The sequence below is a fragment of the Pipistrellus hanaki genome (genome assembly GCF_964339955.1).
Source record: "Pipistrellus hanaki genome assembly, chromosome: 17".
Taxonomy (NCBI): Eukaryota; Metazoa; Chordata; class Mammalia; order Chiroptera; family Vespertilionidae; genus Pipistrellus; species Pipistrellus hanaki.
In genome coordinates, this window is record NC_140519.1 from 13,715,493 (window position 1) to 13,739,787 (window position 24,295).

General features: G+C 36.8%; 1 long non-coding RNA gene across 2 annotated transcripts in view; it reads left to right on the forward strand.

The window, feature by feature from the left end:
* Positions 1 to 23,445, forward strand: part of LOC311612207 — a 794,730-nt gene extending 771,285 nt beyond the window's left edge. For both annotated transcript variants that reach the window (XR_014793249.1, XR_014793250.1), the window contains exon 3: positions 23,407 to 23,445. This is a non-coding gene — a long non-coding RNA (uncharacterized lncRNA). The remainder of the gene's footprint in view (positions 1 to 23,406) is intronic.
* Positions 23,446 to 24,295: the final 850 nt, after the last annotated feature.

A 24,295-nucleotide genomic window follows, 5' to 3' on the forward strand; every position in this document is an offset into this window, starting at 1 on the left:
TCCCTTTTCAGTGAATTTCTCCTGTGAGAAGTCTTCACAGCCTGGCCAGACAACACCTTCCACTACAGAAATTTTATATTCGCTTTTACCCAACACAGCCAGATTGGAATGTATTTGGAGACATTTCTGCATTCATGACAAAGGTTTGAAGATTTCTCAGCCACACGTGGACAGTATACATTTAAACCTATCCAAGTTTTTATAACAAGTAGTGCAAAAAGACACTTCATATAAAGTATGGGGGATTTTTGAAGCAATCATGTGAGCTAATGTTTATAAAACAAAAATAAATAAATTATACTAAGTAACTGCTATTTTAAGTAAAATGTGATAAACTAGAAAAGATAAAGCTATTTAAGTTGAAGTCTACAATTTTTAAGTAAAAAGAATGGACTGAAATCACCAAATATCTATTAAACAACTAGTTTACTCACAATTTTAGTCTAGATCTAATATTACAAAGATGAATTCATGTACTTTAAAGTATCCCACTTTAATGCAAGCCATTTTATGTTAAATGCAATTATAACCCCCATATTTAAACAATTCCAAATATGGTAACTCCAATGATGGAGCAATTCTTTGGCTGCGGGGGACTAAGTGCTTTTTTACAGAAGACATACTACCACATTTAACTTGACACTAATCAGTAAATAAATTTGTGATTCACGCAAGAAGGGCGAAGAAAAGGGTGGCACTAATATTATCTAAGATGTAGATCTTTTTGCTATACAATTACCTATAAGGCATCCATATTTCAGATACAATATTGCATACTGTCTTAGAGTATTTGTGCTTTTTATCATATTAAAACATTGTTATTCATGAAAAAATAAAATAAATAAAAATAAACCTATGTCCACAGTGGGGCAGGTCTATGGCAATAGATTTTAATAGAAATCTTTTCACCCCCAGCCCAAGGCACACTAGTCATCTTATTCTCTCCCTGTGTCAGTGTCTGTTTTTTCTCTTATTCACATTTTCTTTGAATATGCATCTCTTACATAGTCCCTGATTTATATATAGGATGTCAACATCAGTTCCTCACATACCAAGTTCTTGTTTCTTGTTCTTGTATAAGCAATAAAATCCAAGTCCATCATGTTATCAAAATCAACATGCACCCAGCGCTAGCTTAGACGTTTGCATAGTCACTTTTCTTACTTCCTGTTTCTGCTCCTTATCCCTTTGGTTTTTTTTTTTTTTTTTTAAGTGTTAATAAATCGGAGTTTGCATTAAAATGATGTTTGCTATGTTTCCAGATCATTGTAGTGGGAGCTAATCATGTCTACCACGTGAGGGTTAGAACAAAAATATTAAATACCATCAACATTAAACTCCAGAATTAGAGTTCAATAAAATTAGAACGCCAAACAGCATCATTTCTATGGGAAATAATTTATTTCCTACAATATTTAAAGTGCCGATTAACAGTTATTTTGCCACCTGGCATAGAAAGTAGCCCTATTGGGAAATACACATTGCAAACTCATGTCAGTAACAATTGTCGGTAGATTAAATCACTCAAAAGCAAAATATTTCCCTTTTCATAAAATATTAGGTTTCATTATACTTTTTGAGAGGATGCTTCAAAATATTTGCAAACCTATGTTAATATCTGTCCTTTACAATTAGCCATTCTTTAAAGGAAATTAGTAATCTGAAAGTATCCTAAAAGTATTTTTCATATTTTACTAAAGTTCAAGTCCATCAGTTTGCATTTTCTGAGAAGTCCAGGATTTGAGCTCAGTGAGTAGGTACTTGATGAAATCACAGATAATAGAACGATGACAGATGTGGGCCACTTGCCTGCAGGACTGTGCCTTGTATTTACTGCCATTTTGTAACATGTGAGGCAGATTAATGAGTGGACAGCTTTATGGCTTCCTAGGTCCATCATGAGCTTCATGTGATAAGGGTGCACCACAGATTACACAGTTAATCACATGCACATGGATTTAGCATCTTATAAACAGGCTGACTGGATTTTGGTTTCTTTTTGTTCCCACCTTTGAACTCATGGAGCATAAAATAAAAAAAGGCTGAGTGAAGAAGCTTTATGGCCACGTGCTCATGTACTGAAGTAATTTGAAAAGATTAATGAGATGGGCTCATTATGTAAACCAAAGTTGGAATAAACTTTGTAATAGTTCTTACTCTACATGTTTCCCATTGAACCAGCAGAGTCCTCACCATTTCCACATGTTGTTATTCTAACTTCAAATGGGAGTGATCCTGAGTGTTGTAGTTTTTAAGTACTCAGAACTTATATTTTAATACAAGGTGGGTCAAAAGTAGGTTGACAGCTGTTCATATGAAAAGTAATATAATTAATAATAATACAAGAATCAACTCTGTCTTGCATACCTATAACTGTAAACCTACTTCTGCCCCACCCTACATATTACTTTTAGTTCAACTGGCTGTATGGACAGAGTCATGTATTATTGACAGGGTCCAGCCTCTGAGTATTAATGCCGACTTCCAGAAAGTAATTATTGGAGACCAGAAGGCAACACCAAAAGTATCCTCCCATGAGCAGTCTGTGCCATGACGTGGGTCAGGTGAGGAAAATGTGTTTGCCTGCTTTTTTGTTAACAGCTTAAAGAGTTTCACCCTGGAATCAGCACAGTGAAATTCGTTTTTTAGAATATTTCCATATATTTCTCCTGTTCTGGACATTCTGGGATGATTTGAACGTTATTGATATTTATGTACTAATACTGAGCCACAAGTTGGAGCATTTTCTCCCATTGGTTTTATAACACATTTGGTCTTTTGAAGGCCCAGAAATACTGGTTGATTACTTTAAAAATTAAAACAAATCAAGCCTTACAAATATGCAGAGAAATCAAAGAGTTGATTTGTGATATTTTGGGGGGAACAAAGTAGAAACATTCCTAAAAGTCTCTTTCTGAGATTCAACATAGAAACCTTAACAGCCAAGTTTAATGTTTATTGCAGATTTTAACTCTTTGCTTTGAAAGCTAATGAATTTGCTTATTTTTCTGGAGACCCAGAATCCTTCTGCTTTGATACAATCTACTTGTATGGTTTACAATTCATATGTGTTCCAGGAATTTTTACAACCATGCAAATTATCCTCTTTAACATTCAAGCTTCTCATTTGAATTGGATAGAGTAACAAGCAAAGACAGGCTTAGATTCGAAATTTCAACTTTTTCATCACTCTGTGCATTGACACTGAATCATCACTGAAAAATACACTCTTGCTTTTTCCAGTGGGATGCTCCTCTAGCTCTCTTCAAAAATAGCAGAGTCAGCTCTTAAGTGTTAGTCTACCTGTATCAGGATTCATAGTTATAATATTTTATGTCACTCCTCTCCAGTTTTAAATAGTAATCTTTGTAGGATTTCAAGCTGTGTCTTTTCACTGCTTAGTACCTATCAGTGTTGGGTTCCATATTATATCATACCATAATAATACCAGAAGGCAGAGATTTCTAAGAAATAATTTTTAATAAGTGGTCTCCTATTTATTTTATTTATAAGTAATATGGACTCCCATTACTTTCATGTAAGTAGAAAAGGAATTATATCATGCAAAAGAAATGACCGCCATATAAGCTGTTTTTAGAACTAATGGTTGGGCTGAAATATACAAATAGAAAAAAAAAATTCATTTTCTGCAAAGAACAGAATGGAAGTTTAAATGCATTATAAAGAAGGCACGGACTGAGGTATTTATCTTTAAGCTCACATTCGTTGAAAGATGGACATTTCACTTTAGTGTAAAGTCACTTTCTGTTCTCTATTTGAAACCACCTAAATGTCACATATTACATCGACTGTCACCCTGAAAAAGTATCATAAAATGACTGTAATGTCTTCTGGAACAGGGTGACAAGAGCAGTCTGGAAAACGGTAGTTATTTTTAGGAAGGTTGATGGTGAGCCCTGGGGGATAGTATTTCACATTGAACATGGACATCCTTCTCACCTGCTCATAGCGATCTGGTTCTCCTGATCATGGAAACAACCTGTGTTGTTTCTTTGTATGTTACCACTCTTTAGAGCAAGGGTGGGGAATCTTTTCTCTGCCAAGGGCTACCTGGATATTTATGCCATCATTTGTGGGCCATACAAAATTATCAACTTAAAAATTAGCCTGCTATATTTGGTCAATCATTTAGCTAGCTCACCCCTAATGCCTTGGCAGGGCCAGGCCAAAGGATTTCTTTGGCCTTCTCAGCCTTTGGGCTGGATGTTCTCCACCCTGCTTGTAGAGGAACATCATTTTCCAAGATAGTGACAGTCTCCCCACTTTTCTTCCTCAGTGACTATTCTTTAGGGGAAATTAAAAGACCATGCAACTAAATCAGTGGTAAATATTGATCTTAAGCATACTTGCCTCTAGATACTTGGATGGCACCTAGAATTTCAGTAACCACAGAATTTTATTAAAAATTCTTGCCTTGGATATTGTCAAGGATTTTTTAAACATTTTAATGTGAATTAATTGTAATTACTTTTTAAAAATGATAAAAGGTAATAGATGTATAAGACACAAAATTCTAAAGCTTCCTTACAAAAGGGTAATGCAGACTAAAGTGTCTGTCCACCCAGGTTCTACCCAGGTTCCAACAGTTTTCTTCTAAATGAACACTGAAAAGGAAAGTTAAATGCAGAACAATTAGTCTACTTTTTATTTTTTGCTCCTTTCTTAATGTTGCTTTTTATTGGATTTTTCAATGATAACCTATAGTTTAAAAAAGTCCTTTTATGGTACAAAAAGAAGAAATCAATGACACATTAGGTTAAAAGACAGAATCAAAATAATTATCTGCTTTAGGACAGGACTTCTGTGAAAAAAAATTATTTTTATAACAAGAGAAATGATTGTCCAAGAAGAATGAATGCTTCTGAGACTCATGTATCCATCCCTGAGCCATGTGTCATGAGCTTTTATCAGCTCTATAACAAACCCCTTAAGATTTGCTGTTCAAAAAAAAATTTTATCACAATTCTGTGAGTCCATAATTTGGGCTGAGGGTGGGCTCAGATAAGCAGCTCCTATGCTGGTTCCACCAGGGACCACTCATATGGTACAATAATGTGTGACTCAGCTGGGACTGGCTGGAAGAAAATGGCCTCATTCACATGAATAGCAGGATTCTGGCTGCCCATAGGATCGGGTGTGTTCAACCCACTAACACAGGCTCTTTCAGAAAATGCACATTTCAAGAGGGAAAACCCAGATGTGCAGCATTTTCCCAGCCTCAGTTTGTTTCTCATTTTCAGAGTCCCATTGGCCAAGTCTTGTCACATGGCCAAGCCCAGAGTCAAGGTAGGAAAGAACCACACACAGGACACAGAGAATCGGGAAGCCATTATGGTAACAATCTACCTCATAGGTACTAAGATCAAATTAAGCAAAGTGCCATCAGGATAGAGTCCTATAATTTCCAGGTGGGGATGTCAGAAAGAAAAAAAAAAAAAAAACTTTAAATAATGAGGAAGATAATCCCTACACTTCCTGTGTAACATACTTGAAAAAAGTTTAATTTTTTAAAATTTCTTTATTGATTATGGTGTCACATAATTGTCCTCCTTGCCCCCATTCTCATTTCAAACCCCTCCCCATCTATGCCCACCCCCTGTTGTCCATGACCTCTGGTTAGGCTTATATGTATGCATACAAATCCTTTGGTTGACCTCTTCCCCTAGTCCCCACCCTCCCCTACCTTCCCTCTGAGGCCTGACAGTCTGATCGCTGCTTCTCTGTCTCCAGGCTGTTTCTGTTCATCAATTTACGTTGTTCATTTTTTCTCCTAGATGCGTTAGATCATGTGATACAAGGAATTCCCTTATAAGGACCAAAACTGAGACAAGCCACAATGGTTATGCTGAGAGGCAAATGAATCAGTCTGCAGTGAGCTCCTTTCTGGGCCAATATTCAAATTTTTAAAATCCCTGAGAACATGACAGTATGTTATGGCAAACAGTCAAAGAGATATTGTTCAAAGAGAGAAAACTAATTGTCATAGAAGCCATAGGAAAACAAAGAGAAATGAATATTAGAGATAGTCCCTCTAGTCAGCATTCAGCATCCCCAAATCTAAAACCTGAAAGACCAGGGAAACAGCAATCGTTATTTAAGAAGAGTAATATAAATCAGTTATAAGAATATGTTACATTTCCAGGTGTAACTATGATACACAGAATTGAAAGAAAAACCATGAATCTAAGAAAAGGGTAAAGTTTTTATTGTATAGACTGCTGACTAACCTGAAGCTTTAAATTTTTCAAATATTTTTAACCATCTAACCTGGGAAATAAAACTTCATGTTAGATTAAGATTTGTGGCTGTTGCTTTGACTCTCCCCAGGCCACAGCTTAGTCATAATGTGTCTGTTCCCAAGAGCAAGAATGATCTGTCCTGCCAATAGAAGAGAAATCAGTGTGTGAAGTCCATAGCATTGAAATCCATATATACCTTCGGATTATCCCAGAGTTTTGACAAAAGTGATAGCAACAAAGATAAGGAAAGTGAAGAAAAATAGTTAATCATGATCATGACAGAAAGGACCCAGGGATCAGTCCATTACAGTATAATTTAAAGTAAGCAGACTTTAGTTCCATCTCTAAGATCTGTCTACTGCCTCCATAGTCTGCATCACATGACACACACTGAGATTCAGTTCCTGCATCTATAAAATGGGGATGAAAATACCTCTCTCTGAGAGCCACATTAAGGATGAAATGAGCTAAGTAACACAGAGCACTTAGCACAACATCTGACATAGTCAATACATGGCACTACAGATATATTTGTTAATGATGATGATGCTATTCTTGTTAAAGACCATGAACAGTTAGAAGTCTTTATTACCTGAAATTTGCTTACAACATTTGGCTTGGCTCTAATCTATGTTAACCTACAAAGTTTTTTTGCGTTTTTTTTTTTTTAAGTTTGGAATGTCTTTATAAAGTTAAATATTGAGTGTTATCATATGACTTAGCAATTTCAATCCTAGACATACTAGTATACTCATGAGAAATGAAAACATATGACTACATAAAAACTTGTACACAATAGTATAGATGTTTTACTTATAATACCCCCAAGGGGAAGTAATTCAGATGTCTATCAATGGATGATTGGATAAATAAAATGTGGCCTCTCCATACAATGGAATTTTATTAGCCTTAAAAAAGAAGGAAACTCTAATACAAGCTACAACATGGATGAACCATGAAAACATACTAAGTAAATGAAGCCAGAAACAAAAGGCCATATACTGTATGATTCCATTTATACTAAATATTCAGTCCACTCTCTTTCTATGCCCCTGATTCTATTATATTCACCAGTTTATTCTGTTCATCAGATTTTTAACTCACTTGATTTTTAGATTCACTTGTTGATAGATATGTATTTGTTGTTCATAATTTTTATCTTTATCTTTTTCTTCTTCTTAACATACAAAGTTGAAAGAAAGCTTAAAGTTCCTCTTCGACAATCCTATATAATAAAGAGCTGACATGTAATTAGACCAGACAGCCAGACAAACTTCTGGAACGACCAGTGGGTGTGGCTGCGAGGCAGCCAGGGCTGTGATGGGCCAAGCCCCTTGCATGAATTCCATGCATCAGGCCTCTAGCCATTTTATAAGTGGAGAAAGTAAGGCCCTGAAAATTTAGCAATTAATCCAGTAACACGAATCTGGGTCTACAAATTAAAATGCTAAGCTTTTCCTACTACATTATGTTGCAATAGCCAGAACCTGGGCATAGAAGGCCTGGCCACTTCCATTTTCATGAGATTCCCACTATATTGAGAAAAAAATCAAGTCCCTGTCAAAATCTCACTGCCCTTTTCTGAAGAAATGGAAAAGTCAATATTAATATTCAAATATTTTTATTGATTTTTTTACAGAAAGGAAAGGAGAGGGATAGAGAGATAGAAACATCAATAAGAGAGAAATATCGATTGGCTGCCTCCTGCACACCCCCTACTGGGGATGTGCCCGCAACCAAGGTACATGCCCTTGACCAGAATCAAACCTGGGACCCTTTAGTCCGCATGCCAATGCTCTATTCACTGAGCCAAACCAGTTAGGGCAATACTAATATTCATATAGAATTGCAATAGATCCCAGATAACCAAAGTGATCTTGAAAAATAAAAATAAAATTTCCAATATCAAAATTTACTGCAAAGCTATGGTAATCAAAAGAGTATGCACTGCCATAATAATAAACAAATATGCCAATGTAATAGAATGAAGAGTCCAGAAATAAATCCATACATCTATGACCAATTGATTTTTATCAAGGGTGACAGAAACATTCGATGGATAAAAAATATTCTCTCTAATAAATGGTGCTAGAACCAAGTTTCAACTCCCTACCTCATACTATAAACAGAAATTAGCTTATAATGAATCAATAACCTAAATATAAAAACTAGTTTTGCAATGTTGAATGGGAGTTATTGTACTATTGCTAATCTTAGGGATAAAGCATTCAGTCTTCCACCATTAAGTGTGACATTAACTCTGGGTGTCTTAATAATGCCCTTTATCAGGTTGAAGAAGTTGGTAGAAATATAAATCAGTGTATTTACTATGGTAAACATTATGGAGGTTCCTTAAAAAATTAAAAATAGAACTATATATGATCCAACAATCACTTTTCTGAGTATATTTCCAAAGGAAATGAAAACAGTATATCAAAGAAATATCTGCACTCCCATGTTTAATGCAGCTAGCCAAGGTATAAAAACAATCTAAGTGTCCATGAATTAATAAATGGATAAAGAAATTATGGCATATATATTTATTAATTTATTAATATATATAATATTATTCAGTCATGAGAAAGAGGGAAATCCTGCCATTTGTTATACCATGAATGGACTCAGAAAGAGAAAGGCAAATACTGTATCATGGTACCACTTATATGTAGAATCTTTAAAAAAAAAAAAAAAAAAAAAAAGTCAAACTCAGAAACAGAGAGTAGAAAAGTAATTTTCAGAAGTTGGGTATGGAGGAAAAAGAGAGAGATTGGTAAAAGCATACAAACTTTCAGCTGTAAGATGAATAAAATCTAAGGATTTCATGTAAAACATGAAGGTGATAGCTGACTCCATATCATTGAAATTTGCTAAAAGGGTAGAACTTAAATTAGTTATAAATTTCCATTTGGTTGTTCTTTATGTCTTGTATTTACTTTGCTGTGATTTTCCATTTCTTTAAGGGATGTTTGTCCCCCTTATGTGAGCATTTTTGTAAAAATCAGCTTTCAGGTATTTGTTAGATAACTTCAACATCTTTGTTATCTCAACATATTAATCTGTTGTTGTATTCTCCCCTGTGAATTGAGATTTTTCTGGTTCCTTATTCCCAGGCAATTGGGATTCTATCCTAGACTCTGAATATGATGTGATGTCAGAGAGTCTGGCTTTCTTTCTCGCCTGTGGCTAATATTGATACTTTTGTGTAGGCAGGCAATGGACCAGTTGGATTCAGTCCACTCTCTAGGGGCTGTTGCTCCAATATCAGTTCCGTTTCAAAGCCTTTCCAAAGCAGTGTTATTGTGATCTCTCCTGCATGTGGACTTGCCGTCGACTAGTCTGGGGTTTTGGTAGTGGTCTATCGCGTGATACTACAGTACCTCTCAAAGCTGTATTCCTTTGAAGTCCATGCGTATTGGTATTGTCAACTGGTTTATATGGAGACTGCTTCCCTTTCTCAATGGCTTTTGAATCTATTCAGAGTTATCTCTCCTTCCGATCATCTTTCCAGTCCCCTGGAGCAGTGTTTTTCAACCTTTTTTGGGCAAAGGCACACTTGTTTCATGAAAAAAATCACGAGGCACACCACCATTAGAAAATGTTAAAAAATTTAATTCTGTGCCTATATTGACTATATATAAAGTAATTCTCTTGAATAGGAATCAAATAAACACAAAGAAAGTATTTTATAATTACTTTATTATGAAATATTAAGTAAACAAAATAGTGAAAAATTATAAAATTCTTGTCTTGTCTGCACCTACGGCACACCAGGCAACATCTCGCGGCACACTAGTGTGCCGTGGAACAGTGGTTGAAAAACGCTGCCCTGGAGGATTCTCTTGGAACACTGAGGGGCGGAGTATTTGTTGAACTGAACCAAATGGAAAGGCAGCATTGCCCGTGCTGGCCGAGGAGGCCTCCTTCATGCTTTCTGCTTGTGTCCTCTTTGTGTCTTTATATTTGCACTTACCAAAAGTTGGCTGTGGCCTGTGGACGGAATTCTTTCCTTGGATTTACAAATATTCCTTTTAAGTAAATAGACAGTCACATTATTTTCAAAATTGCTGCACCAGTATTGATAGGGCAGAGTTGAAGCATTAATCCTGACATGGAGCAAGGAGAGAGGTTGAGGGACTAAAACATGAGTGAGCTCCTTGAGGGTGAAATCTATCCAGGGGAGTCGAATTTCAGTCTTCCAGCCCTGGAGGCCAGTCATGAATATGACATTGAGAACATTGAGGGGAGCTGTCGGGGTACGAAATGCTGTGTTCTGGCAAAGAATGGATGTCTGAGGAGACATTTTGAACTGCGAAAGTTTCCACATGGGACATTTTCCAAGGAGCCAAAAATATATTGGAATCAATAAATGTCAGTAGCTTGCATAGGCTTTTAAACCGTTTTTAATGTAGGAATATCAAGCCGTTGGCGTAAACAATAGCTAAACCGCTCAACCAGATCCACATGCGTTGGGACATCCAAGACACTCACCTGACCTTGTATTAGTTTCAATCCTGTTTTTAATCACCGCTGAGCTGCAAATGCTTAGACCCGGCAAGGCAGACGAGGTAAAAATGTGTACTGCACATGTCTTTTCAGCAACATGGCAATACATTGAGAATATTTGTGGCTCGAATTAAGGTTTAGGACAGGCGGTGCCATTTAATGAATTCTGGGTTAGCAATGATAAATAAACAGTGACTCAACAACACTGTTTATTTTCTATGCTCGAGACTTTACTTTGGAGCAGGCCCCATAAACACACATGCACTTCTAACAGGACTGGCATTAACATACTACTCTGTGATACCAAGAAAATCTGGTCTGAAACATCACTTCTGTCTCAAGTGGACAGTTTCCTTCACTCTGCATTACAAGAAACTATGAACGTTACTTACAGCAGCAGCCTCATTTGATGATCTTGTATAGTGTGGATGCAATTAAGTTCACAATAAATTCTGCATCAACTACTACTTTGAAACAAACAGATAGGAGAAGGGAGATCAAATGAGTTGTCTGTCTCCTAATTGTTTTTCTACTTGGTGGGGCTCACACCTAGTGGGGAATTTTACATAATAACTCAATACCACTTCATCCTTTACTGCACCATGGTTTCCAACAGTGAACTGTGGCTTTTGACTAATGATTGTTCAAATTGATACTAGCAAAGTCCCAGAAGTTAACTCATCATGAGATCATTCATTTTCAAAGCTAGAGTAGGGCATTCATAAAGAACTTTTTGCTAGTTATTTGTGATTAATTCACAGGGAAGATTGAATAACCGTGAGTAAGCTGCCCATCAGGTTCATCTTAGCTGCCTGTTCATAGAGTCATCAAATTATAGTATAGATTTCTCTGCTGATGTTAGACTTAATTGCAGTTGACACAATTAAAAAAAAATCTAGCTGAAACCTGTTTGGCTCAGTGGATAGAGCGTCGGCCTGCAGACTGAAAGGTCCCAGGTTCAATTCCGGTCAAGGGCATGTACCTTGGTTGTGGACACATCCCCAGTAGGGGGTGTGCAGGAGGCAACTGATCTATCTCTCTCTCATTGATGTTTCTAACTCTCTATCCCTCTCCCTTCCTCTCTGTAAAAAATCAATAAAATGTATTTTTTTAAATCTTTATCAATTGCCTCTGTCATGAAATGTTTAGGCTTTGACCAAAGAAAAGTATATATATATGCCATTAGTAAACAGTGAAATCATGGCTCTTAGAGAGAAATATCTTCCTAGAGAAAGTGCCTAGTGACACCTTGACAAATACAAGCTTTATTCCTAGGGAAAACTTCTGTCCTGGCTCCCTGCTTCTTTTATTCCACTGGCAAACTGGCCTAGACCCGTGGTCAGCAAACTGCGGCTTGCGAGGCAACATGTGGCTCTTTGGCCCCTTGAGTGTGGGCTCTTCCAGAAAATACCACAGCCTGGGCGAGTCTATTTTGAAGAAGTGGCATTAGAAGAAGTTTAAGCTTAAAAAATTTGGCTCTCAAAAGAAATGTCAATCGTTGTACTGTTGATATTTGGCTCTGTTGACTACTGAGTTTGCCGACCACTGGCCTAGACAACCAGAAAAGTACTTATTTCTTTACCTCTCTTCTTAAAATAAAATGAGACTGCAGGCCTAAAATACTCTTATTTTTTCTTCTGGACTTGGTTCTTATCCTTTACTCAACACCCCAGAATCAAATGGAGTTCCCCAAACTATAATCCCTAGAGTTCAAATGACACCTCCATGGATACACAGTCTGCTGAAGTATCCTCCAATTTGAAAAATGCTTCAAAATAAGAAGAGGAGGAAAAAGACAGACCTAAAAAAAAAATTCTTCTTGTATCTGGACAATCTTGTTTTGCATTGTATGAGGGTGTGTAATGGACTCTCCATCAGAGCTGGGTGCATTCTCTCAAGGTGTGGGTGACAGGGTAGAAGGTGGCCTCATTCTCCCAGTCCTCTGCCCTGTGTTGATTTTAGGACTTGTTTGCTTCTAAAAAGAGGACCTACCTGGAGTCCAAGTCCCTGAATTCTTCTAATGTATTCATGAGTAGCCCGGCTAGGATCACAGGAACCAAGCAAATGCACCCTTTATGACTGTCTGGAAATTGGTCACAAAGCCCTATCTAATGCCCTCCCCAGCTGAATTGAGATGGATCCCTTGAAGAACCTCAAGGGCAGTGTTTGTCTGATGCTGCTGCATCAGAGCCATTTGGGATGCTTATAGTCATATGTCCTGTAACAACAGGGATACATTCTGAGAAATGTGCCCATCGGTGATTCCCTCCGTGTGCAAACATTGTTGTATGCCCTTCCACAAACCTGGATAAAACAGCCTCCTCCACACCCAAGCTGTGTGGGATAGCCTACTGCTCCTGGTCCCCAAACCTGTACAGCATGTTACTGCACAAAACAACATGAAATTAAATCAAGCACAAGAGAAAATGATGCAGTCAAGAGTCGCAGTAAACCTGAGATGTATGGGGCCGCTGTCAGCATAACACGTCATGCTGCTATACAGAAAATATTTTTCATGTAAGTAGAAAGATTCTACTCTAAAATAATGCTAAACAATATAATATAGTCAATGCATAAACCAGTAACAATCATTTATCATTATCGAGCAGTAGGTACTGTACATACTTTTATACACTGTGGTGTTGTCATAGAGATTTCATAGCATTCTGACTTATTTGTACTGTATAAACCCAAAATATTCACCATCCTAGTCTCTCTCTCTTTTAAATGGCTCATATTTAAAGATTGTATGGTTTTAATAAAGATACTAAAAGACAAAGCTTTCCAGATACCATAGGCCTCAACACCTTACACATAGCACACAATTCAAGTATTGAGTTTTTTTAAAATCTTGACTTAATCTGAATAAAAAAGCAGTTCCATTGAGTGTCATGTTTCAGCATCGGCAGGCTCTTTCAGAGGATTGCAGCTCATCCCCCCTGTTCGGTGGAGTGGTCTCTAAAGGTTAATGGGGCGTACTCAACAGAGACCCTGCAACCGGAGGAACCTGCTCAGATGTCTCACCCAGATCCTACTGACCGTGATCTCTGTACTTCCACCAGAACTTCCGGCGAAATTCAGTGGAGGCGCTTCATCAGCCAAAGCTAAACGGAAGCATGTAGAACATACACACATTTGGAGGCCTCGTTGAGAAGGAAAAGTCCACCATTGGGGTTCATTTGCAGTTCTAGCCCTCTCCCATGGAAATTGAGGGGATAAAGATAGTCATCCAAATAAAGCATGTCAAATGCCCTGTGTCTGTTCTGACTGGATGGGGAAGAAATTAAGAATTAAGCTTTTAAATGTTTGTAATCTCTCTTCTTTTACTTTTTACTTTTTTTAAAATATATTTTCTTGATTTTTTTTTTTTTTTTTTTTTTTTACACAGAGGCAGAGAGAGGGACAGAGAGTTAGAAACATCGATGAGAGAGAAATATCTATCAGCTGCCTCCTGCACACCTCCTACGGGGGATATGCCCACAACCAAGGTACATGCCCTTGACCAGAATCAAACCTGGGACCTTTCAGTCTACAGGCCAACGCTCTACCCACTGAGCCTAACCGGTCTCAGCTTACTTTTTTCTTTTAAATTTTATTCAAATGAAACAGTAAAATGCAGTCAATACTATAACAATAATGGTGGGATGGACTCCAATATTAATAAAACAGGCAATTAAGCAGAATCATCAATCCCATTAAAAAAATACATGAATGTATAATAATAAAACTATATTCATGTGTTTGAAAAAAAAAAAAACACATACCCCAGTGAATGACTATTTGAAAGTATAAAATTAGCTTATATTTTTAATACACTTTTTAACCATGTGGTCATGTATGTACATATAATGAAAATGTTCATTACTATGTTATAGAGATTTTTCCATTCATGTAAAATTTTACATCTTTTAAGTTTTTCCTATTAATTTTTGAAGGATGTTATACATTGAAACCATTTTTTCTTTTTTACTTCAACCAAGCTCAAAAAAAAAAAAATACATACATACACACACACACACACACACACACACACACACACACGAATAAACACAAAGAATGTGGAGGACCAATTATCTATTCAGATTTATTTTGATAGATAATTTTATGGAAGATTAACTACTATTAAATTGGAAGTTTTAAAGATTAACTTCAAGACCTTTCACATATTCAAAAAAATATTTTTTTTATATTTGAGAAAAAATATTTTTGTTTTTAGTGCAAACATTAAAAGTTTTCTTTTTATGAGATAATTTTACAGTGGAACTGTGAAAACCAATAACTACATGGGTTTTTGTTTCAATTTTTCTTACATTTAAACATATCTCCTTGGGAATTTCAAAAATAAAAAGCTACATGGGCCGAAACCGGTTTGGCTCAGTGGATAGAGCGTCAGCCTGCAGACTGAAGAGTTTCGAGTTTGATTCCACTCAAGGGCATGTACCTTGGTTGCGGGCACATCCCCGGGAGGAGGCATGCAAGAGGCAGCTGATCAATGACTCTCATTGATGTTTCTAACTCTCTATCTCTCTCCCTTCTTCTCTGTAAAAAATCAATAAAATATATTTTTAAAAAATAAAAATAAAAAAAGCTACATGGAAAAGGGGTTTCTAGTTCCCAAAAGATTATTACATAAATTCCAGTGTTTTTTCAGCAAAACCCTTAAAGTAGTGGCTCTGAAACTCTTGATTACGACACACAGTAACAAGTACCATTTACATCAGACCCAGCACACACGTGTGTCCATGTGTGAGAAAATGTTCTGGGAGAAAATATTTCTCCTTTCTGTGTGGGGTATTCTATTTCTTCTTCTGTTCTCTTCTGAATTATTTCCTTTCTTTCCTTTTTAATGTCAAGGAAGTGGAGAGAAGGGCTTTAAAATTTGTTTTTCTACTGAATTAATTTCACCATCCATTAATGAGTTGTTACCACTAGCTTGAAAATGCTACCTTACACCTAAAAGGTGTCTTTCAGTTCTTTGAACCTGTTTCTCTGTCACTGTGAGATTTAAAACAATGTGAATAGATGCCAAATAAATGTGAGTGTATGGTTATTTTTTAACAAACTTTCATTTAGCCTAAAACTATATAACTAGAGGTGTAGATACAGGCATGATAAAAATATGCTTTAGTTAAGTTTAACTGAAGATGCAATTAAACCCACCGTCAGTGTTAGAGCATTGTGGTCTTGACATCCCCATACACTAAAGCATCAGGAAATTAATAAAGAGCAATATGGTGGGGTCATTCATTCAAAAGCAGGACTGTGTGATCCTATACTTCACCTCAAAGTACTTCATGCATACGCTCAACAGAACGGTCCTGGGATCACTCTACACCAGTGATCGGCAAACTCATTAGTCAACAGAGCCACATATCAACAGTACAACAATTGAAATTTCTTTTGAGAGACAAATTTTTTAAACTTAAACTTCTTCTAACACCACTTCTTCAAAATAGACTCGCCCAGGCTGTGGTATATTGTGGAAGAGCCACACTCCAAGGGGCCAAAGAGCCGCATGTGGCTCGCGAGCCACGATTTGCCGACCACTGCCCTAGGACAAGACATGTTAGAAAGTTCTGTCCAAAGTGGTGGGTTAGCTCTCCTCACTCAAGGCAAATATTCCCATGAGGGTGTTATCAGACATTGCTCAGGGAAAAGCAGATTATTGAAGAAGGGAAGGGGTGGGGAGAGGGTGGGGGGGTAGTGTGTAAGGAAGAGAACAGGTTTCACCAAATAGCCAATGTGACTTCCACCAGGATGGTTTATTCTCTCAAGGTACACCTCTCAGAAGCTAAAGAGCTGTTTAGTACTTAATTTGGTACTTAAGTATTCACAAAACATATGACTTATTGAAAGACATTCATCCCTATTTATTGAACTTACAATAATTTTTAAACTGTTAGTTGTGGTAATGTTTAATTCTCTTTTTGTTGGCAGGAGTTTGGTTTTTTAATCTAACAGGCAATATATGTTTTTATTTGTCCAGGTCAACATGAGACGCTTGGATTGTCAAAATCCATGGAAATTTTTTTTAAGATTCTGTCCCATAATTTTTCTTCCTTGGTACCAATAAAAAGACCTAAAATGGTCATTATCATCTTTGTAGGCTGCTCAGGACATTTTGATCCTGGATATCTTACATACTTCATGCACATTAAACAGAAATGTTGGGCCAAGTTTTTCTATCTAAAATTCCCTAAGGCCTTTTATTCATACCTCATGCCTGCCCATCATCCCTCATCCCAAAAGTACTCAGCTCACTCAGCAACAGAGAGGAAAGCACTGTGCCAAGATTCCCAAGCCAGTGATCAAGGAAGTGGAGAGAAGGGCTTTAAAATTTGTTTTTCTCGTTTTTTTGTCCACGCCCAACATTTTCAGGTTCTCTTTTGTATTTTTGACAGTCTCTTTACTACAAAGGACCAATTGTTTACATTATAGAGCCTCAACTAGGAAATATAAAGATGGCTTATGTGTTATAATGTAATTCTCGTGGTGGTTAAGAATTATCCCATATGATGGAATGCTAAGACAACACTAAATATATTAAACTTTCTCCTTATAAATATAAAGTTCTTTTTAATAACTGAATTTTTTGGTATTGGTAATAATAACACACATAGAAGATGAGCATAAAATACATTTTGTATTAGAATGATGCTAGCATCTATAACAAATAAACGCACGAATGTTCATGTCTTAGCCCTACAGATTTTTCTTGATAATGTAAGTGACATATGGTTGTTCCTGATCTGCGGCATTCCTCTGTGCTAAATAGCTCCTTCTGTCTTTTCACTCTGCCATTCTCTGAGTCTTGACTTAGTCTGTTCCAATGGGAAGAGAAAGATGTGGGAAGGGCCAAAGATGGTTTGTATGGGCCAAGTCTGTCTATGGAAGAAAACACTTGAATTATACCTTCTTTTGCAGGTATTACTTGAATCTGGTAATACCTGCAAAAGAAGTATCATGGTAAAAAATAAAAAATAAAAATTCCCTAGAACAGTGGTTAGCAAACTACAGCTCGCGAGCCACATGTGGCTCTTTGGCCCCTTGAGTGTGGCTCTTCCACACAATACCATGTGTGTGCAATTGAAACTTCGTGGCCCATGTGCAGAAGTCGGTTTTCGGCTCTCAAAAGAAATTTCAATCGTTGTACTGTTGATATTTGGCTCTGTTGACTAATGAGTTGGCCGACCACTGCCCTAGAATTTTTTCCCTATAGTCCCTTTCACTTCTGTGATTCTAGGTCTCTTAGATGTTAAATGAATAATATTTAACAACTAGAGGCCCAGTGCACAAATCCGTGCACAGGTGAGGTCCCTCAGCCTGGCCAGTGATCAGAGCCAATCAGGGCAGATTGTCCAGAGGATGGGTCATGGGAGGTTGGCCGGACGTGGGAGGTTGGTTATGGGAGCACACTGACCACCAGGGGTCAGCTCCTGAGTTGAGCATCTGAGCCCCTAGTGGTCAATATGCATCATAGTGTCTGGTCAACTGGTTGCTCGGTTGACCAGTCCTAACGGTCGCTTAGGCTTTTATATATAGAGATTAGTATGTATATCACTTTTGTGTAAGCCTTAATATCATTCAGCTATTGTTTAGAGTAGATCCACATTTACACAATGCTGTTCCTTGGTACACTCTTGTGTAATTTCAAGATATAAAGTCAGCAATGGAATTTTAGCTACAAATAAAATGTGCATAGTTGTATTGACTGTAAAACATAGAGAGGGCTTCAAGACTTAAAGGCATGCATCAGTGCTGGTATGCAATGATACATATGCATGACGTTCCACTGGCAATGAGGACCATCTCCATCTAGTGTTGCTTAGTGCTTTTTTTATAAAGTCATATTTAATTTTTATATTGAAACCTGAAACCAAATGAAACTTTCTTGATGCGGGGTTTATTTCTGGAGGTTTGGGGTTTGCTGTAAACTCCAAATTTATGTGTGGTTCATAGAAAATGTTGGTAAGACTCAATCAACTTTTAGAAAACCTGGATAGAATTTCAAGCCATTAGGAACAAGAGAATGAATGTGTTTTGTTTACTTTAGACCAAATTCTGTGGGTTTTGAATTTAGAATTGAACAATTGGGGTTTTAGTTCCATTCACAGGGAAAACATGACTTCCTAGTGGAAAGAAAAGACCTGAAGAAAACAACTTCTACTTTGGAAAAATATAAAAATTGTTCATGCATGGGCTCTGGAACAAAGCGCCGTGGTTAAAAGGAGGTAGGCCGAGAGGAATTTAAAGAAATTGTGTAATCCAGTATGTTACTGCTGGTAGTTATTCTCCCTGCTGAAGTGAATTCCCAGAAACTATAAGAGGTATCGACACACAGTCTTCTTGTTGGGCAAGAAAACGTTAACATAAGCTTTATATTAATGGGCAAAATTCAACAAGTTGTTTTTAAAATAAACAACAGAATGTTTGAAAAAGCAAACAATTATTTAGCGCATTGTCTGAATTCAACCGGTTGTATTCCAAGTAATAAGTTCCTGGGAGGTAATGAATAAAATCGTTATTCTCATCATTTCTGAGGCAGGAAGTCTGCCAGTTGGTGTTAAGAGTTGAGTCCCTGTGCACTGTGTGATAATGCGAGCCCTGCAACCCGACGGCTCAGAGGCCCACTAGACAGCTACACCAAGCCAGCTTGATTCACACAATGAAGAAAACCCTGACTGTTGTGTATTTGTGAGCTTATGATTTTTCTTTCTGGCGTCTCATACATTTTGATTGGAAGGCTTCATGGAAGAAGTGAATCTGCAAGAGGAACAGCTCAAAATAAATAAATAAATAAATAAATAAATAAATAAATAAATAAATAAATAAACAAACTGGCATAGTAAGAGGAAAAAAATCCCTTCTTCCAATTATGTGAAGAGAGTGTGAAGAGGTATGGACCACAAATGTCAGAGGATGTAGTTAAGGGTGATTAAGTCCCAGGGCCAGGAAGATGAAGAGAGAGATTTGGAAGCCAGGAGATTTCTGTCATGGCTTATATACAGTGTTGGAATCTCTTTTGCTAGAAAAACACATCTCAAATTAAGGATGGAAATATTTGTCAAAATTCAAACAGACTATTAAATCTAAAACTTTTGAAATCAGTTCTATGCCTCAAAACACAGCCAGGTTCTTCTCTCCCAGGAGAAAAAGAGATTTCTAGAGATGAGTTTTGGACTAACCTGGGCGGCAGTTGGAGTGGGATTCATTTGTTAACAAGCCCAGGTCAATGCTAAAGCCAATGTGGTGTGGTTTTCAAATAAGCCTGGGCTGGGTGAAAGGTTAGAATGTAAGCCATCAGAGACCTGCAAACAGGTGAAATTTAACAAAGCAAGAAAATTGAAACTGACTTTGAAAATTTCCCTCAACCCAGTTTTGAAGGGGCCAACTAAAATACTGAACGGTTGTTCAAGTTTGCTTGCAAACACCCAAGAAAACAAAATGTCATGTTTTGTGAAACGTAGGTTAATTTGAAAGCTATATCCTGAAAAGACCCGGTCTTAACCCAGGTTTATGGAAAGCATTGGAAATTTTTACATTCTGTGAGCTGATCGACTTGTCAGCAAATTGAGGAAGATGTTTTCTTTTTCATTTGGGGAAGTTTTTTGTGTTTGTTTTATTTTGTTTTTAGTTTAATGTAATTCAGATTTCATGGATTCTAAGTGTTTAATTCAACAACAAGGGAGTGAAAAGGATAGAAATGCTGGAAAGAAGAGATTTGTAATAGGGAGTAATTGAAATAAAAGGTAGACACAATTAATAATCCAAAAGTTCTCCACTTGAATAACTGAGAATGTATCAAGCACAGATACATACTCAGAAAAAATAAATAAAATAAAAAAGAACTCTCAATGAAGAACTTGAGAAAGGTGAAGGGGGAAATAAACTCCAGCCTGCCATTTTCTCGTCATTAATTCTTTTCCTAAACATATTATTTTGAGGTCCCAATAATTAGCTTGGTATAATCATCTGAATCCAGCAATGATAAAGAGAAGTCAGAGTATGGAAAAGAGGATGATAAACTCGGGGATTAATTGAGAATGTAGTACTCAACATTTTTTTATTCTTAGACAAAAATTAGCAAACTACAATTAAACTATAAATTTACTGAAGGTCTGTGACAGTATTTCCTCTATCCTTTTTTAAATATCCAAAGTAACTAACAATGTTAGCTAGAATCTAGGTCCCACTGCAAGCTCATGCTTTTAAAAATGCTTTTAGAACATATCAAGCTCCATCTACTGAAAAGATCTAGAAAAAAAAAATTATCAACCCAACAGCAACAACCAACCATCACATCAATTTCCCATTAGCAGGAACCAGAGCTCTTTGGAAAAATAGCTGATTCCCAGTCTGGTGCAGGAAACTTAAAATGTGCACTTGAAGCACTTTATCATTCCAGAAATAGAGGAAGCTATCAAATTATATTATGAGCACAATAATAACTTGGGAGCCAACTTGAATAGGCTTATAGTGGCCCAAGATAAGACAGTTTGAGTATCGGTAAGATGATAAAGGCAATGGATTTGAAACACATGAAACATGCTTAAATTCCTGAGTTTGTAATATTACCCAAAAAGCCATCATTGGTCATATTTGGAGAATACTAGAAAACCAAGCCACTATTTTTAAAACTGGAAAATAATCTAAAAGGATCAAGCTTTTAGTTGTTAATGTATACTCCATTGTCATGTCCAGTATTGGAGGGTATGAAGGAGAAAGTAGAGGATCAAGCTCTCAAAGATAAGCCAGCTAATCTCTGACAATACGGAAGGTAAAGTAAGAAGTTCATGTGCCTTTCACAATTCTAACAATCCCTCCAGAGTCAACCTCTGTTGAGTTTTGTGTTAATTTTTATATGTGCTTACATATTTCTTTACATAAATGGAATCATATAATATACACGTGTTAGCCTTCAGTTTGCTCTTGATGATCTTTCCACTTATTCTTTTAATAGCTGTGTAGTATTATGAATGTACCGTAATTTGTTTATTGATTTTCTTATTGATAAAAAAAAAAGATTGTTTCCAGTTTTTTGTTCCAAACTCTGTTACCATTTGTTATTCACATGTTTTTATATACATATGCAATTACTTTAATAAAATTGAGTCTTACAGTAAAGTCAATTTTGGGGTAAAATGATATATGTAATCTGAATAGGGCTCTTGGGATATAATTTATATTAATTACTCGATTGAAAAATTTGATAAATTTTGGCATACAAATAAATATATTCATGACACTCACAGCCTTACACACACATACACACAAAGAAAACTGTGTCCATCACCCCAAAGTTTCCTGTTTTTTTTTTTTTAATCCTCACCCCAGGATATTTTTCCATTGATTTTTAGGGAAAGTGGAAGAGAGAGGGGAAAAAAACACTGATGTGTCTCACATCACTGGTTGCCTCTTGCACACACCTGGACCAGGGCACAGGCCAGGGAAAGAGTCTGCAACCTAGGTAAGTGCCCTGGACCAGAATAGAAACCGGGTCCCTTTGGCCTAAAGGCCAAACCTCTATCCACTGAACCACATTTTCTCATGAGCCTTTGTAATCTCACTCCCTCACACCTGCCCCTATCCCCAGGCAATCAGTGATCTGCTTTATCAGTTGTCAAAGAAAATTACACTTGATTGAGTTTAACAATCTAGGAAGACTATTCAACACTATTGCAATAAAGATAAAAACTATTTCAATAGAATGAGAGAGTATTTACATCTCAAAGGGGATGAGAAAGAATTGAAAATTGTAATTTTGGAAAGGAAATGCCCTAAGAAAAAAGGGGGGAGGGGTCAGAGGTTAGAGTCAGAGAGAAACCTGCCTAACATTTAATTTTCCTAAGGGGACTATTAAAGCTCTCTGTAGATTAGTTTGCATTTTGTAGAATTTCATGTAAGTGGAATCATAAAAGACATAAACTTTTCGTCAGGCTTTTTTTACTCAGCATAAATATTTTATAGTCATCAATGCCATTGCTCGAATTGATAGTTACCTTTTGTTGCTAAGTTGTATTGTATTCACATACCACACTTCGTTCAGCCAGTTACCCACTAATGAATATATGGATCATTTCCAATTTGGGGCTATAACACATAAAGCAACTATGAAGATTTATGTGCCAGTCTTTACATGGAATATATTTTCATTTCTCCTGGTTAAATACCTAGGAACAGAACAGTTGGTATATAACTACCATATGTTGTTTTGTGTTTTTTTTAAAGAAACTACCAATTGGTTTTATTCTGCATTCCCACCAGCAGTATATGAGATTTCCAGCTGTTCCACATCCTCACTAACACTTGCAATGAGCCATCTTTCTAATGGTAGACATTCCAATGGGTGTGTCATAGTATATCCGTGGTTTGAATTTGCATTTCTCTCAAGACCATTTCCCTAAAGACCTTCCCATGGGCTCACTTGTTATCCACATGTCTTTGATAAAAATGTCAGGTTAAATCCTTTACCTATATTTTTGTTGGCTTATTTATTTTCTCATAAAAAAAGTTTTGATACATTTAGCAGCACAGAAATCCTTTACCAGATATGTGAATTGCAAACCTTTTCCCAATTGGGGTTTGTCTTTTCATTCTGATAACAGTGTCATTTAAAAAGTAGAGCTTCTTCATTTGGAGGAAGTTTGGCTTATCTTTTTTTTTTTATTTATTTATTTTTTTATAGAGTGTTCCTTTGGTAGTGTGTTATTAAGAAATCTTTGCCAAACACACTGTCACACAAAAATTTTCTCCTATGGCCGAAACCAGTTTGGCTCAGTGAATAGAGCGTCGGCCTAGGGACTGTAAGGTCCCAGGTTCGATTCCGGTCAAGGGCATGTACCTTGGTTGTGGGCACATCCCGGGTAGGGGGTGTACAAGAGGCATCTGATAGATGCTTCTCTCTCATCGATGTTTCTAATTCTCTACCCCACTCTCTTGCTCTCTGTAAAAAAAAAATCAATAAAATATATTTAAAAAATTTTTTTCTCCTATGGTTTCTTCTAGACATCTCATAGTTTTGGTTTTACATGAAGATCTACCATCCGGTTTGAGTTGGTTTTTGTGTATGTGTGAGCTTTGGACCAACACTCTTTTTTGCCCATAGATATCCAATTATTCCAGCATCCCTTGTTGAAAGACTACATTTGCCACTGAATGACTTTGGCATCTCTGTCAAAAATCAATTGAACACATATGTCAGCTAATGAGGAAATGTAGTGTTGCCTACTCAGAGTCTATAATGCATTTGCTGAGGGAAGCAATAGAAAGCAAGGGGCTGCTAATCGGCAGTTACTTAAGTGATTACATCAGATGTGATTGCTGTGAACCCATGGCCGTGGTCACATGGTCACTTGGCCATACCCTTTCGGCTCTCTCCTGTACAGGCTTTCTTGATCCTTTCAATACACACAGGCTGAGAACCTCCCGAAGCTTTAAGGTCTGCTTCCTTCCTGATTAACAACTCCATTTTTAGGTCATTTTTCTCTTCTCACATTTTATTATAAGCAGTCAGGAGAAGCCAAGCCGCACCT